The sequence below is a fragment of the Protomyctophum bolini genome (assembly GCF_963924005.1).
Source record: "Protomyctophum bolini genome assembly, chromosome: 11".
NCBI lineage: Eukaryota > Metazoa > Chordata > Actinopteri > Myctophiformes > Myctophidae > Protomyctophum > Protomyctophum bolini.
Window position 1 is genome coordinate 17,645,538 of NC_137872.1, and position 18,079 is coordinate 17,663,616.

The following is an 18,079-nucleotide window of genomic DNA, read 5'->3' on the forward strand; positions in this document are numbered from 1 at the left end:
AGTACATGCAGTACACACACACACACACACACACACACACACACACACACACACACACACAGGGAACCGCAGACCCTGGCTCCAGTGTTTCGGGGGGCCTACTGGAATCCATCGCACTCGGTTTGGAATCCCAGCTATGTGGACCTGCTCCCAGCACAGCTCCCAGAGGGGCTGCGCTGGGAGGCACCGCACACGCACGCCACACGCACGTACATCAATGCCACATGTTTCTGCCTGCCTCTCTGTGTGTGTGTGTGTGTGTGTGTGTGTGTACCCGCACTGTGAGCTTGTACATCTGCTACAGTATCTTTGAAAAAGTGTGAGAACCTACAAAGTTCAGTAACTACGAAAAAATTAAGGCATTCGTAGAATTGGCCTCAGGTCCTAATGCCAATCACCCCACATGCTAATGCAAGCACCCCACAGTGGATTTTTTACTGTACAGTACAGTGTATGTATAGGGTCAGCCAGTCTGGAAGGATGCCAACCAGTTCAGGAAGAGTCGCATTTACGTTTGTTTTTAGACATTCCTCCTCGCTCACTCCTGCAGCCAGAGGCAGCGTTAGGACGAGTGAATCAGAGCTCCAGATGAAAACACTGAGTGTAGGATCCAAGGAGGGGGTTTCAGAATGGGAACACTGAGGGGAGACAGGAGCGCTATGGGAACACTGAGGGGAGACAGGAGCGCTATGGGAACACTGAGGGGAGACAGGAGCGCTATAAGCCCTGCCAGCAACGGGAGATATTCAAGGCATGGTGCTCTCTCTTCAAGAAGAGCAAGAGACTCATCTCTCCCAACACTATCATCTGTCACATTCTGTGTGTGTGTGTGTGTGCGTACATTTTGGAGGTTCAGTGTGTTGTATAAGTATAAGAGAGAGTTAAAACAGCAAACATCATGTGGAATTTGAAGCATTTCTCTTTGGAAAGCCACAGGCACACACTGACTTCCAAAATATGTTTTCTCAATAAGCAACAGTGGATGTTGAGGTGGCAGAGTGGGAGGAGAACGTACGTGTGTGTGTGTGTGTGTGTGTGTGTGTGTGTGTGTGTGTGTGTGTGTGTGTGTGTGTGTGTGTGTGTGTGTGTGTGTGTGTGTGTGTGTGTGTGTGTGTGTGTGTGTGTGTGTGTGTGTGTGTGTGTGTGTGTGTGTGTGTGTGTGTGTGTGTGTGTGTGTGTGTGTGTGTGTGTGTGTGTGTGTGTGTGTGTGTGTGTGTGTGTGTGTGTGTGCACATCAAATGTTTGGTGGAGAGCCTGGACAGCAGTGTGTGGCCTTTCTTTGGCATGACTAGACACCCACACATGCACGTGTGTGCACGCAACACATACACACACACAAATGGTTGAAAGGAGTCCCTCAGGGCTCTATACTAGTGTATTTTCTGTTCTGTTATTGTGGGGAAAGCTTTCTCTGAAAATAGCCGATAGACAAGATTACAAGGCATTGTGAGCTGGTCGATGCTGCAGGGTTTAAGTGGATGGGTCTACTATATAGCAAACATACACATATTACAGCTGCCTTTGCATAAAGGCAATGCAACTTCATCTTTTAACTTTTCACAAGGGCAACCAAAAATGCTTTACACAATGAACACAAAACGAAAATGTGCAACAGTGCACTTTAAAGAGAGCTGGGAATTTGAATGTCGATAAAATGGAATGGAAAATACAGAAGATAAAAGAGAATACAAAATACTCCCACCTTTGATGCAACAAAAAACAAAGCACAGCACTACTGAAGCCCAGGCAATGCCTTAGCTGTTCTTAGCTATTAATGGCAAGATTTTTTCTGATTTTGGTCAGGACCCTAGCAGCTCGTCAGGACCCTAGCAGCGGCATTGCTCTCTGTCTTAACATCCAGCCTGCATTTCTCTCCCCCTCCACCCTTCAGTGTCTCCCTCCTAGGGGTCCACTGGGGTTTATTTCGGGCAGACATGACGTCTCGGGCCAGCGATTGCAGGGGCGTTGCGTGTTGCCTGATGTCAACGGGCCTCGCCTCTTATCGTTGGCTCGAATCAGCGTCAAAATGTGCACTGACAGGACGGCTGCAGACGGGCGGTGTTTGCTCTGTTGGTTTCTTTGCTCTGAGTGGCGCTCTCTCTCTCTCTCTCTCTCTCTCTCTCTCTCTAGCCCTCGTTGCTAATTAGAGCAGAGGTTCCCAGCCTTTTATGCTCGCAGCCCCCCTCTCTTACTTCGGATAGAAGCTCAGATATCATGCACGCGCACAGTCGTGCACACTCAACGATGGATGGTACGTGTGGGAGTTAGTTAAAGGATAACAGACACTGTATGACTAGTTGGACTGATGTAACATTGACGACACGCAGGCGGAGGAGACAGTGGATGATATGAGACAGTCTGATATGTTGAGTAGCAGCAGAGGGCGTCTATTATGGAAGTGCTTATCAAACATTTTGGTGTCGACGACTTACGAATTGATATGTATATTTGGCCGCAGAGCCGAACCAACCCTCTCCCCCCCTGATAATAGTTTGTGCCAGGGAGGGACCCCCAGAAGAGAAGATTTGTGTTGATTCCTATTCAAGGACACCTGGCTCCTGGACACCTGACCCCTCATTGCATTATACGATCTACGAACTCTGATCTACGATCACACAACGCATGGCGAGGTGGAGCGCTGAGATTGTCGATCAGCTATTTTCACCTCGCAATACTGTTGTATAACGAACTATAATAAATCAGGCTTAAATGGTTAGCCTCCACACGCCTTGGCTGCAAAATGCAGACCAGATAACTTTCTGTTTCCACTCGCCACTCTCTCTCTCTCTCTCTCTCTCTCTCTCTCTCACATTCGCTCCGTGATGTGCATCAGTGCATGCACTCCGCTGCACGCTTCACTTCTGGTCAGGGTTTGCGCCGAGGGCAGAAGTGAGCCTCTCTCTCGCTGTCCAGTCAGCGAGACAACAGTCTGTCCAGTCAGTGAGACAACAGTCTGTCCAGTCAGTGAGACAAAAGTCTGTCCAGTCAGTGAGACAACAGTCTGTCCAGTCAGTGAGACAACAGTCTGTCTGTCTGTCTGTCTGTCTGTCTGTCTGTCCAGTCAGTGAGACAACAGTCTGTCCAGTCAGTGAGACAACAGTCTGTCCAGTCAGTGAGACAACTGTCTGTCTGTCTGTCTGTCTGTCTGTCTGTCTGTCTGTCTGTCTGTCTGTCTGTCCAGTCGGTGAGACAACAGTCTGTCCAGTCGGTGAGACAACAGTCTGTCCAGTCGGTGAGACAACAGTCTGTCTGTCTGTCCAGTCAGTGAGACAACAGTCTGTCCAGTCAGTGAGACAACAGTCTGTCCAGTCAGTGAGACAACAGTCTGTCCAGTCAGTGAGACAACAGTCTGTCTGTCCAGTCAGTGAGACAACAGTCTGTCCAGTCAGTGAGACAACAGTCTGTCCAGTCAGTGAGACAACAGTCTGTCCAGTCAGTGAGACAACAGTCTGTCTGTCTGTCTGTCTGTCTGTCCAGTCAGTGAGACAACAGTCTGTCTGAGTGGAGGTCCACTGCAGAGATGGCCCGAGTAGGGCTGTCAACACACTTGATGTTGACCATTAACCGTCACACAGATAATTGAGATTAATGGGTTTAATTGTGTTTCTTTTTTGCATATTTGGAACTTATGAATACAAATTACATTTCTGTTTGCCTTTTAGGCTTCTCAATCAAAAATTGCACAGGGCATGTAGGATAAGTAACTATAACACGTCACAAAGTGACACATTGCAAGCTTTTTTGCACATTTGCACTTTTCATACATTTTTCAACATGGACATTGATTATGACAAAATAATTGTGATTATCTCAAATAATTTGACGGATTATGTATTGACAGGCCTTTAATCAATGCATTGATCAGTAATGTCAAGGTTTTACTGTAAATATTGTGACCAAACATGATACTGAATGTTTGGCATTTTCTGTTCTATGCAGCATGAGGCAGAACATCAGTAGTGGAAAAACGATACTATTTTTTTTTACGTTAAGTAAAAGTTAAGTAAAATTATCAATACTGCATTATAGAACTACTCTGTTACAAGTAAAACTTTGGAATTCAACAAACGTATTTGGCATACTTAAAGTACCAAATGTAAAGTACTATGGGACAGAATGTCCCATTTTATGTTTTCAAATGTATAAAAATCTTTTGAAAATAGCAGATCTACAAGCATTTTATTGGAGTAGAAGTATTGGAAATTGGAAAATACTCAAGTACAGTACAAATACCTCAAAATTATATTTAAGGACAGTACTAAATGTACTTAATTACTTTCCACCACTGCTGAATATGGAATGATTCCGCGTGGATTGATCTCATTATATAGGACAATTTATTGCAGTGAAATGCAATGATTTGTGTGAAATAGCAGACACTGCAGGCTGCGAGGGGCCTTTTCTCCCTGGGAAATGATGGTTGTGTACTGGGAATGTTGAATGTGCAATACATTCTCACATCTTGGCAAATTCCTGGAGAGCTTGATGTACTGTATGCTAGCATCGACCACTGCATAACTCAGAACACCTGCTATACATTACATACAGTAAGTCATTCCTTCCATTCCTGGGCCAAGAGATCATGAGTGTATCTACTGTACCAGTGGTGGAAGAAGTACTCACATTTGCCATCTAGTTTTGTGATTATACCATATTGTGCCGAATACGATGACTCTGATTATAAGACGATAAAATGATTTGTGGAGAAAGGGTTGAATGTCAAATAGTCTTTTTAGGATATCTTCATTGGAAAGAAACATAGTCTTATAATCAGGCCAATAGGGTAATCAAAATGTACAAAGTAACTAGTACATTTTTATAATAAAAAAGTACAGTAAAAGTACAATATTTTATTAGTGGAAAATTGTAGGCCTACATTTCTACCACTCTGGCAAGGGGATGGACTGTGCTTATGAGCTTCATGCAGTACTACTTGACAACCAGTAGGTGTCCTAGTCGAGTAGGGAGACCAACCTCCAACCACTGCAGATTTATACATAAAAATCTTGAAAGTGTTCTCTTCTATATGAAGTTGGGGGTCCGTTGGCACAAAACACGTTTGAGAACCACTGATTTCATTTGCACTTAACATACAATGACTAATGTTCATCATCCCGCGTCCATGTTCATGTGCTCAGCATGCATCCTCTGCTGTGCCATCGTGCTTAGCGTGGCAAACGAACCTTGGCCCAATAGCTGCACAACGATAATGAGTGGCTAAATGGTTAATAGATGCACTCATCAAGATCATGGGTCATGGCCGTGGTCTTGTTGCAGTATAGTCTCTAAAAGCTCAAAGAGGCATGCTGCTCCCAATGGACAGATGTACTGTAGAGTATACACTTGGTTGCATGCACATTGCACAAGAAGGCAGAAGCAATTATGTGTACACTGTAGCAAGACCGCAAGTGAATGCATGTAGTCATTCTTAATGTAGGCTAATGTCACGTTTACACAAGCCTCTTGCCAGGCCATACTGCCTGGTTAAAGGTTAAAATAAAATACAACTACATACATGCTCCCGAGTCCCTACCCTCCTTTAAAACCACCATAAAAGAGCACCTGTCTGCAATTTGCAATTACGAAAAAACACAAAAGGTTAGAATATGGAGATGAGCGGTTTCTGGCCGACAGCAACGATATGCGAGGCTGTGCAGATGGAAGGATCCGGCTGTGCAGCATTGCAGATCACAGTCAGTCTCTGCCTCAGCAGGAAGGCAGCCGATGCTCCAGATCTGATCTAGTAACAATCACAATCAATAGTTCCTGTCAAACGTGTCCAAAGTATTTACAATATTCGTCGCAAAATGCCGCAAAGACCAGAGTGCTGCCATTTCCCATTCAATTACAAGTGACCCGGTGATCAAACGAATGTGCTTTTTCATTTACAAGCTGCTCATAAAAACATCGTTTGCCACTGAGCCAGTAGAGCACCGAAGTCTGACGTCAATCTCGGCAGAGGGCGAAAGTCCACGGGTTCATGTGCTTTTTATTTGCATTGTCTTGGTCCTCACAAGAGAAACGGCTGTTTTAAGTTTACAGAATATTTCTAGGGTTAAGTTTACACTATTCAGGTCGGGGGCTAGGGCTAGGATTTGGCATTAAGATTTAGGAGTTGGCGTGTTGGCATGTTGATAGACAGAAGAAAATAATCAAGAGTACTTCTTCCATGACTGCCCGAGTTGACTAAAGTTAGTGTCCACACACAATCGGTTGACCGCACTCTGCTGATCCCCCTCTGTGTGTGTGTGTGTGTGTGTGTGTGTGTGTGCATGTGTGTGTGCGTGTCAGAGGCTCAGTAGGTGAATCTGGTCTCCACTTTAAGCTTTCTGACCTTTACACCTCTCAATCAGCTGTTTTCCGCCCCCCTAACTTAACCCGACACCTGTTACAGGCCACACACACATTAAGTTCTCCCTCCCTCCTCCGCCCAGAGAGCTATGTACTGTACAGTAGTTTTTGGTACGAGTCCACACGCTACTGGACCCAGTGGACTGGTCAACACTCCGACACACCGTTGAGACCATGTATGTCAAGTTGTGTTTTAGTGCGGACAACTGCGCACTGCTTTTAACCCCTTGTACTATATCGTACATATATGTTCTAACTTTTTGTGTTTCTTTTTTGTTCGTTGCCCTATAGATCCTCGCAACAGCGTCACACAAATTATCTCTGAAAGGGTTCGACTTCCACTGATTGTCATATCTCGTCTCGTCCGAAACCGTTGCTTTTCATGATTCAAGTTCAAAAGCATCATAAGTAGCAGATTGAAACGCTTGTGGATCTGCTACTTTTGATACTTTGTGTGACATCGTTGCAGTGTGATCAACTAGGGCGTTCATTTACAGCAAAACACAAAAGGTTGAATCATGGAGATAAGATATACTCTCTTCTATGATAACTAGGCACACACACACACACACACACACACACACACACACAGCCATTGCCCACAGCCACAGCAACACCGTGCCAAAAACATAAACGGGAGTATTTGTTATACGCTGCGGTGGCTCCCTCTCACTAAGCTCTTCCATTCTCCTCCCATGATGCCTTGGTAGAGGAGGAAGGAACAGATTGAAATAACCATTAGAAACAAGTTTAGAACCAAGTGAAGGTAACTAAAATAAAGTAACTAAAAATACAAATAAAACATCCTTTGGGCTTTTCCACCCTTCCCATCTGAAATGTCCCCCTTTCCCGGGACCTGGACCTTACCAGCCAATTAACACCTAATTAACTCTCTGTCCCACTTGAGACACTTTAACATGGTTGTCTGGTGTTCCATAAGGTGACAATCACAGTGCACCAGACCACCTGTTGTTCACCTAACCTTTTCTTTCTCATGCTGCGTGAGCCCATGATGTGACTTTGAGGAAAGGCAGGCCGATGTCACTTTAAATCAATACCTTGATTATTGGCACACAACTACACACACACACACACACACACACACACACACACACACACACACACACACAGATAGTAGTATGTACAGTAATTGACAGCTACAGCATCAAACACAACGAGATTAAACATTCCCACTTATTGTCATCAAAGCTGGTTTACTTTGTTGCACCCTGGTTTGGCGAGCTGAAAATAGCAGATCCTAACGAGCTCTCAACATGTTGCAATGCAACACTTTGCGAGACCTGTTATTTTCGGTGCGCGACACACCGGTGTGTGTATAATCAGAATGAATTTAGCATGACATCCTGCAGTAAATTATAATCGCTAAATGACACCTTGTATTTTAGGTCTCCCATCAGCTGCAACATCTGTTTCTTCGCCTCTCTTTCTTGACTGGGGAAGAAACGTACGTCATTGGGGTGGGTCAGTCATGAGCTCTGCACAGGGGGGAGAGCTCTCATACTCAGTGTTGCCAGATGATTGTGTGAGAGAAACGAGCAACAGGTCTAGGAAAACAAGCCCAAAAGAAGGGACAAGGCCAGATGAGCACTCTAAACCTCTAAAATCTACACGCTCACAGCAAGCTTGGCATGAAAATATTTGAAAACGACTGGTTTAAATAATACTTGAAACATTTGGCAGCATGCAAGCTAAATAAGTAACTACATTTCACAAAAAATGCATTCAATATGTACAAGCAACTTTACAGAAAAAAGAAGCCCAAAGTGGCTTGTAATCTAAGTGGACATGGCAACAGTGCTCATACTGCAGATAAAATCATGGTGTATTTAAGGATTATATACGGTGTGCCACAGAGCAAGGCTTCACTACTAAGCACCTACAAAGCACTAAACAACCTGGCTCCCCCCGACCTCTGCCATCTCCTCAAATATCATGTCCCCTCCCGCTCCCTCAGGTCTGGTGATGCAAACCTCCTCCACGTCCCAGAGCTTTTGCCTTTGCTGCCCCGACCCTGTGGAATGCACTCCCTAAAACGCCTGAGATGCCCCCACCTGCCAAACCTTCAAAACCACCCTCAAAACCCACCTCTTCAATATTGCTTTCCTTATAGCTAACACGTTTTTAAACTTAACGTCAATTTGTAAAGTTTTAAATAATAGCCTACATTTTTGTTGCTTCCTCCACTCCCCCATGTGAAGTGTCTTTGGATACTCAGAAAAGCGCTAGGCATATAAAAGTTTGAGATATTATTATTATTATTCAACGTCTCCATGTGCTCACTGGCTGAAGCCAGGGTGGACAGGTGCACCGAATAACAATGAAATCCTTCCCAGGACGCACTTTAAAAAACAGGATTTACAAGGCTATTCTGGATCGCCATCGGGAGTCGTTTTAAATGTGTGACTTCATCAGCCAAAGCTAGAGCCAAACATCTAATTTGTGGCGACCCAAAGTGAAACCTTTTCGGAGAGGGAGAGAGACTTCATTGACTATGAAATAAAAAGGCTAATTTCATGGCCAGTGGAACGGCGCCCAGGGTAATTTGTGGGTTCCAACAGTTAGGACTGTAATGAAATACAGTAGGCATTCAGTGCACTGCTGTCAGTGGGTAAGTGTGCCAGAGCATTTCACTGGATGATGTGTGGTGAACTCCAACCAGGGCTTTAACATAATGTTGACTCAATGTTGACAGGCATGCAGGCAGACAGACAGACAGACTGAAGTCTGCATCTTTGCATCTTCATGCCGCTGGCTTCCATTGACAATGAATGGTAGTGAACGCAGCAGCACAGCACAGCACAGGATGCTCAGCACTATATTCTCAGTTTACTGGCGTTTTCAAAATTCTGTAATTAAAAAAAGGAAAAGAAAGATGGCATATTATGCACGGTTTCTTTAAATATCGGTCTGTTCCTTAGGCTGGATTCACGTGCACTTGGATGCAAGTTCATTCAAATTCTCTGTGTTCATTTAACTCATGAGAGGACCGTCAATTAAAAATGAGGATTTTGCAGTGTTAAAACATGAATGGGTAGATGCAATGAAGCGTAACCCACAGTGGACATGTCACCAGGGACATGTCCACTGTGGTAATGGGAAGTGGGTATACATTTGGTCAAAATGGTTTCCCAGACAAATGTTACATTATCTTCCCTTTCCTACGTAAAAATTGAGAGGGGGGCGGGGTAGGGAGGGACTCGAGCGAGGGAGAGATTGAGAGAGGGGAGTGTCTGAGAGAGGTTAGGTAGCATGGTCATATCATTCCTTTGTCTGTGATGACGCTAGGGGGGGGGGGGGGTGTTATGTGTTTAATGGTGTCTGTCCATCATGACATAGAGCTGATTCACCAGCTCATTGTGTCCTGCAGGCACCAATATACGTTGTATTATGTTGCTCTGTCACCATGAAGCCTGCTGACAGACACAAGCCTTTCTAGTGAGACAGAGAAGGAACAGGACAGCGGAGTGAAGGAAGGAGGCGGAGTCGCAGAAAGATGTACAAACCCAAGGTTCAATTTGATAAGAAAATAATAATAACAGAAATGGGGATATCAAAGGCCCCATTAGCTGCAAATCCAACCGAGAGAGAGAGAGAGAGAGAGAGAGAGAGAGAGAGAGAGAGAGAGAATCTGCTTCCACCAACCAGGAACTAACACGTCAACAGCCGAGAGGAGAGGAAGGGTGGTGTGGGGAGAGGAGAGGTGCAGAGAGAGGAAGGAGGTGATAATTGAGGCGATGCCTGATCCCTTGCCTCCAAGTTGTGAACAGGAGGATTTTAATTCGACAGCCTGGAATGAAACAAATCAGATCTATTTATAAAATTACCGCTACAGAGCTTCTCAAACTTGCTGTCTTGTCATGTCCCTATCTCCCCAAATATGTTGTGCCAGGGACCCCCAGAAGCAAAGACCGCCTGCCTGGTACCCCCCAAGGACCCCTTGGGGCTCCCCGGACCCCACTTTGAGAAGCACCGCCTTACTGAGTCCGAGCAAATCGGAAACTTAAAGCAAATCAAACTTAACAAAATAAACCATTATGAAAATCGCTGTGCATTCATTCTGTGTGGAAGTCATACCACAAACAACAATATTAAATTGCAGGGAAAAACAACCACAACCCTATGTGTGTGTAAGGTGTACAAATGGACCCGCTGGCCGCCATACTGTAGGTCTTTGCACTCTGAGTCTAATGCAATTTCTTTATTAGGCAGCCAGTCTTTGAAGCATTAAAAAAGTAATGCAGGAATCGAACTGGGCTTGATTGAAAAGAGGTCATAGAGAAGTACGTGTTTGTTTTGTGCAAATAACACAGATTGTACAGGTCAGAGTACAAATGGAATGGACATTTGGACATTTATGGCTCCACCATTCGTACACTCTCTGAGTTAACATTGAGGATTGTACTGTGTATTTGGAGGACAGGGTTTTGTGTTAAAACCATACAATCTACAAATTAAAAGGCATTATCCACAGGCCGCATATATAGCCTATTTTGCAGAGCAAGTGAATTCCTGCAGTATCATAGAACAGCTGTCGGAGGCCGCGGCAGCCCGAGGCACACGCGACACACAAATGGTGAATCAAACTTGCTCAAGTAGCTTTCCCCCATCTCTCATGTTCCACCGAGTTGAGCTGTCTGGTGTTCAAAAGAAATATCTTTGCCGGACACAAAGGGCATCAGCCATTCAGCAGTGGTAGGAAAAATAAATAGATTTCTTTACGTAAACGTATCAATAGTGCAATGTAGAAATACTCATTTCCGTCATCCAAAAAAGTCAAATAATTGCAGATACAGTACATATGAGCCATACCTATATCTCTGTCAGGCTTTTATTATGTGCATTCGTGCATTCTTGCAATGCCTGTGAGATAGCTCCTCTCCTCTGTGTGATAGCTATGCTTTGAACCAGGGCCGCGGAAAAGCCTTGCACAGCGGGACGGCACTTCAAGATTCACTCCAGATGCAGTCCAAACGAGTCATGTCCCTTCATCTCTCTCTCTCTCTCTCTCTCTCTCTCTCTCTCCTCCTGCCTCCTCCTCCACCACCCCTCCTCTTCCTCCTGCCTCCACCTCCCCTCCCCTCCTCTTCTTCCTGCCTCCCTTCCTACAACACCAGTGGTGGGGTGGGGGAAGTTCTCCCATTTGTTTAAAGTAAAAGTAGTAATACCAGCACTGCCTACTAGGGATGGGTGCCATTTCTGACCTCAAAGAGTACAGCAGTAGTTCTGAAAGTGTGAAAGTGGGGACCCCCCAGGGGTCCTTGGTTCCAGGGGGGTACCAGCAAAATGTGTCAATACAGCATCACACTCATTAGGACCCCTTCTTCATCCATATTTTATTGGCTAATCAAACATAGCAGATATACAGGCTCACGATTCACCATGATGCAACGCGTTGTGAGCTTGTACATCTGCTATTTTTTGAAAACTTCAGAACAATTCTGTGAACTGAAAGATTTTTGAACACAAAATGTCTCTTCTGGGCGTGTCCCCTGGCACAAAGCATTTTCATATGAGACCATGATGAAAATGTTTGAGAAGCACTTCAGTATGCAGTACTTTGAGTAAATGTACTTTCGTCCAGCGCTGCCCGACACTCACCCGGTGAGGCTCTCCGTAATGAGGCCCTTTACCTCAGCATGTGGGTGTCTTATTGAGGGCCTCTGGCGCCCATCTAGAGGCTCGTAACATTGGCAGACTGTGCGCATGATATTACACCCTTCCCTCCACTCCTTCTCTCTCATGCATACAGCGTGGTGTTGATTTTGACAGCAAATCTTTATTTAGTTTATAGTATTTTTGAATGAAATACCATGTAGTTTTAATCACACATTTTAGTCATAATTCATAAAAACAGAAAAACTAGTTATTATACAGTATTACTACGGATGTCAAGTGTTCTATTCAGAGCAGTGCACCATGTACGCACACATACACACGCATGCACACGCACACGCACACACACACACACACACACACACACACACACACACACAGGGACACAAAGCCTGGAAGAGCCGGGACTGAACCGAGGACCACTGGTGGTCGCTACCCAAATTATTTTAGGGGGGTCCCCACTCCCCAGATAATTAGCATAATGTGTAGCTCTCTGAGTTATAGAATCGAAGACAGGGTCCATTTGGTTCCTGACTGTCAATAATTTGTCTGGGGACAGAACCCGTGGAATCCCCTCAAGGACCCCTGGGGGTCTCCAGACCCACTGCTGTAAACATCCGTGTGTACAGCAGGGTTTGGCCCAAAGTGTCCTATATCGTATGCATATGCTGTCTATATTGTATGTTCTGTATAAATAAATGACAGATGCATTTTGAGCATGATGACGTATGGTTAGAGTGCAGTGGTATCGTTGTGAACTATGGATTATGCAGATGTAATAATGCCCCCCAAGACTACCCCAATGACACCCGATCCGGGTCAACAATATGGCACCGTTGTAACACCCGAGGTTTAAACCGTGGGTCTCCCAAACATATATATAGGAGAGAGGGAATCACCCTCTTGGCCAGGCAGGGGAGATATTAGGACCATGAGCTTCAGGCATGGCTAATCCATTACACAGGCAAACACTGCCAAATCAGCTGTATTTTGGAAATCCTGTTTCACCGATATATTCACTGAAGGTTGGTTATTAATTAACACAGTCACGTCCTCACAAATATTATTTAGCTCAGTATATTACACAGTTTAAATATCCTCATAATCCCCTCAACATAATTACTGTAAACTGCATGTAGTGTTCGGACTGACAACAGGGTGTTTTATTAGCTATGCAGGACTGCCCAGCTGTCCAAAGGCCATGGTGTCAGTCACCCACCCATACAACATCCATTTTATTTGACTTTTATTGTCGTATATAGAACAGAGTGTTGGACCTCTACATTACATTGTTAGTTCTGAGAAGTCTGCAAGTTCCTTTTCACTCTATTGGATTCTAAACTTGGCCCCAAATTGATCCAATAACCATTCTTTTGCCAAAATCTCTGCTTTTGTAGCCTACAGCCTGCGGGTGTGCCAGATGAAAGCTCTGCAATCGACTGCCAAGTCCTGGCTCATCCATTCTCAACTGAAGCTGAATGCTTTTAGATTAATGAAATATGCAATCCAGTTAAAAGTCTTCTTTAACGCTAAAATTAATAGTTGGGCGCAAACTTGAGTCGGCAAAGCCAGAGGCATGTAGGACTGGAGTCACAGACATTTTGAAATGCTTTGCCTCCCTGCCTGTCCCTATAACTCTCTCTCTCGTCCCACATGGACACATATTTGTGCACTCTCGATTAACACTCAACAGACAGTTAGATTAACACTCAACAGACGGTTAGATTATCACCCAGCAGACAGTTAAAACTCAACAGAAGACATTAGTGCTTTATCGTTGGAGAATAGAGTTGCATGGGAACAGCCAGACCGCAGAGATAAAGGGTGCTTAGACCAACAGAAGTGACACAAGCCCAAAAGAAGTGACTACCGTATATACTGTAGGCCACATGGGATCTTCATAAACATTGGCAATTTGAAAATAGCCGATCTACAAACATTCTAGATCTACAAGCTGGTAGACATTTTAACAACAAATCTGGTATGGGGGTCCCTGGCAGAAAATACTTTTAGATGGTCGGTAGACAAATACATATTCATTTGGGGGGTCCTTTGAAAATGTTTGAGAACCACTGGTTTAAATGACATTAGGAACCAAGCCCAAATAAGGTACTACACTTCAGAAGCAAGACCAAACTACACAGCAACACACAGCTACCAATATTTACAAGCGACTATACAGAAACTGAAACACTAAGCCTGCAAAGTCGTTTATAATAAGCAGACATGGCATCTATGGTAGTAACTGTGGTGGTGATATAAGCGCTGCTGAAAGTGGTGGTGTTTGTGGCAGTAGCTGGAATGCAGCCACGACACTTAATAACAGCAAACGCGGGACTAAATTGGATCCTTGTGCTTTTGGCCGGCGGACAGAAATGTCCCAGGGCCATTTGTCACCATGTGACAGTTTTGGGCCGCTTTAGAGTTCTGTATCTTCTCTCATTGACCAGGGCTGCTTGTTGATGAGCTGCCCACTACTACTACTACTACAGTAGGATGATGCATAGTCTTGAATCAACCCCATGAATGGCAGGTTGTTTACTGAGGTTTCAGCAACACCAGCCACATTCTATCATCTATTATTCGGTACCATGGCACGTCACGCACGTGCACTCGCGCACACGCGCCTACATGTGTGTGTGTGAACAGAACAGCTGATAGCCTATAAGCCTGTATAGACTATATTGTTTATAGTGTATGAGAGACACACAAACAGACTTAAACTAATGAGACAAACTTATTTACTAGCAAAACTAAAAAGTTTGCTTTGTAGCAAAATTAAAACCATCCACCACAGTGTCTGGTTGATTGTGGAGAGAAATTAACCTTTCGTGTGGCAATTAGACAAGAAAACATGTTTAACATGTTTAGACCACTGTATAACATGGGTGTCAATGTGGGAAACCTATTTTGTGTTTCCCTACTCTAATTTCTTAGGACTTTTGATATGTTATTATTGACATATTTATGAAACAAAAAAAAGTTGAGTTTCTCTGTTGCAATTTGTTTGAGGTAAACCCTAGATCGGTGGTTCCCAAAGTGGGGTCCGGGGACCCCCAGGGGTCCTTGAGAGAGTTCCAGGGGGTCTGTTTACTTTGGAACCAAATGGACCCTTATGGGACTGTAACTCTGAGAGTGTACAAATACAGTGTACATACAAATACAGAGTTAAATTAACATTGATTTTAATATTTGTACAATATAAATTGTGGTCCCAGAGATAGAAATGCCATTAAATGGGGGTCTGTAGCCTAATGCAGGTCAAACTGGGGGTCCTTGAAATTAAACGGGTTGCGAATCACTGCTAGAGCTATCAAAATCTTGTCTTATGGGGGTCCCGGTCCCTGCCATATATTTTCCAAATAGTATCAATTTGGGGGTCCTTGACATGAAAAGGTTTGGGAACCACTGCCCTAGATTGCCTGTATAGTAGCCAATAGGATATCTGCAGTGAACTGGGTAATAAACACTGAATTATCTGACTTTGTTGTTGTTAGAAAAGAAAAGAAAAGGGATCATGTAGGCCTAAGTATGTCCTGCTTTAGGCCTATAATAACATTTTGCCCATTACTTTTGGATGCACAAAGAGTAGGCCTATCAGATATAGGCCTATAGGCTATCATAAGCCTTAACCCTTAACAAAAGTTAATTGGGATGTAGGCTATTAGGCTTGAGAAGCTCCTGAGGAGGAGGATTCTAAAAACGACTTATAAATCCTAACGCCTTGTTTATACTTCACTCCTGGCTATACTATAAGCTGGTATTTTATTTTAAAAACGCCACACATAACGTGTCGACAGTGTCGGGTTAAAAGCAGTAATACAAGCACGACTTCCAATCACACGAATAAAGCAATTGGCATGGCCTTACTGGAGATAAGAGTTACAATATTCAGTTCAATATATCGACTCATTGAATCATGCACGCAGACCAGTTGCGTCCCGGACCGTACCCCGGTGTCGCGGAGGTGTGACTCCGGACTGCAGCACGACCGAACGTGGGGCATTTGCACCCTGGCTGTCCCCGACCGTGTGCAGTAAAGAAAAGTAGTTTTCGGGCGAGAATACATTCATAATGCATCGTGCCCCTTACCTTTCACAACTTCAAGACGCAGAAACCGCAAACTCCACAGCGCGCACTAATTGGCGTTCGCCTTCGCCAAATGAGCGAGGCTGCAAGAACAAGTTTGCTGTCACATTCAGTTTTCTCTACATTTAGTAACGTTATGTCCCGCTTGGCTCCACTGCTTGTGTGACCGTATGTGTGTGTGTGTGTGTGTGGGTGGGTGGGAGGTTGGGGGGGGGGGGGGGACAACATTGCCCAAGTTCACATTCCGTAGTGGGAGTGGGAGTGACCACACGAGTTGTGGAAGTTAGGAGGACCAGAGCAGAACTCTGCGCTGCGCTGAAAGCCTATAGATGCCCACAGTCCACATGTGTCCCTGTCCCCGCCATCCCTTCCATAAATAATAGGCTACAAATCACATCGCAGTTCGCACTGTTTCATAATCGTCCTAGGCGAGTAAATAGCCGATCTAGGTCGATGCATTGAGTTTTCTTTTCTGTTTTTCTTTTTTTAGCCTGACATGCCCAAAATAGATACGCCAGGTTAAAATAGTTAATGTGACCGTTGGTTTAAAGATTGGCCTAAAAGGCGTATTTAAAAGGCTATATAAGCCACAAGTCCAGAATTTGCATATAGGACTAGGCCTACTACATGTCATGTAGGCTAGTTAAAATAACGGAAAGTAGTTTGGCAGGAGAGCCCAGTCAGTCCACAGCTATATGCATAATATGATATATACTGTAGGCCTCTGTCATTGGTTTCCACATCAGTCTGGTCCCCTTGGGTTGCAGGGCAGGTAGATCAAATAACAAGACAAGTTTGATGACATTTGGACTAACCCAATTACTAGAAGTAGTCACAGATAGTGATTGATTGCCTTTGCCTATAGTATAAATCATTGTTCCAACCCATGACCCTGTCATTGTGCTAGCCAGGTCCATGATTCCACCCACATGGAGCCCCTTATGTTTGTAATAACCATCTCTGTGTGAGGCAGCAGCACCAGCACCACTGCTCATTTGACAAATGTCATCCATTTCCACGCAGGTTTGCTACCTGTCACTCAGGTTATCTACCTGTCACTCAGGTTATCTACCTGTCACTCAGGTTATCTACCTGTCACTCAGGTTATCTACCTGTCACTCAGGTTATCTACCTGTCACTCAGGTTATCTATGCAGCGTCTCCCCTCCAACCTCCTCGGAAGATCTGAGTCGCTTCTATTTACATCTCATTACTACGGCTTCTACTATACATCCTCATCCTCTGCCTCCTCAGGAGGACCCCCATCTGCTGTGTTCACAATAACATGCATCATTTGTCTCAACGCCTGAGGGGCTCCCTCTCCCAGACCCCATGAGTACATGAGCAAGGGACCACTCCACTGGATTCTGTATAGTGGCCTGCAGGGGGGGGGGAGATAATAGCCAACCCGCACCGATCGTGAAATCAAATCACATGAGATGGAATTTATTTTCCAATCACCGTGAAAAGGGGATAGCACCTGCTGTAGACCCCCGCCCTCTCCCCCGCCCCACCCCTTTGACATTTGCGGAGCTGCGGCCTGCATGCTGTTATGGTGATGGCATGTTATTGCCCCGCGGAGAGGAATTCCTTGGCGCATACCTGGGACAAAATAGTACAGCCTGCGTGAGACCACGTGGATCTATTCTATACCATGTGCTTAATATAGGAAAACAACTCTAAACCCTCGCATTGCATGTTACCCTGGACATCACTATTCATGTAGCGCTTCTCTGTTACATATATTTTTGAGGGGCGTCTGCTGGCTTTCAGACATGACATCATGTGGCATCCAGGTCTATGGAGTTTTAATGTTTGTCTAATTCATGCGCCCCCATAACCAGCCAAGTCTATGGACAAAAAAAAAGAACATAGGCACCCACTTGTGACGTCATGTGGCAGCAAAGTCTATGGATTTTTGAGGGGCGCTAGCCTCTCCTATATCCAGCTTTTAGTGTCTGTCCACAAACTTTGTCCTATACACAAACATTAAATTCCCATTGACA

At 44.7% G+C, this 18,079-nt stretch overlaps 1 protein-coding gene across 1 annotated transcript in view; it reads right to left on the reverse strand.

The window, feature by feature from the left end:
• LOC308324148 (paralemmin-1-like) overlaps positions 1-16,226 on the reverse strand; it is a 35,966-nt gene extending 19,740 nt beyond the window's left edge. Inside the window, exon 1 of the mRNA XM_080776100.1 lies at positions 16,078-16,226. The gene's annotated coding sequence lies outside the window, so the exon portion shown is untranslated. The remainder of the gene's footprint in view (positions 1-16,077) is intronic.
• Between the last annotated feature and the right edge of the window lie 1,853 nt (positions 16,227-18,079).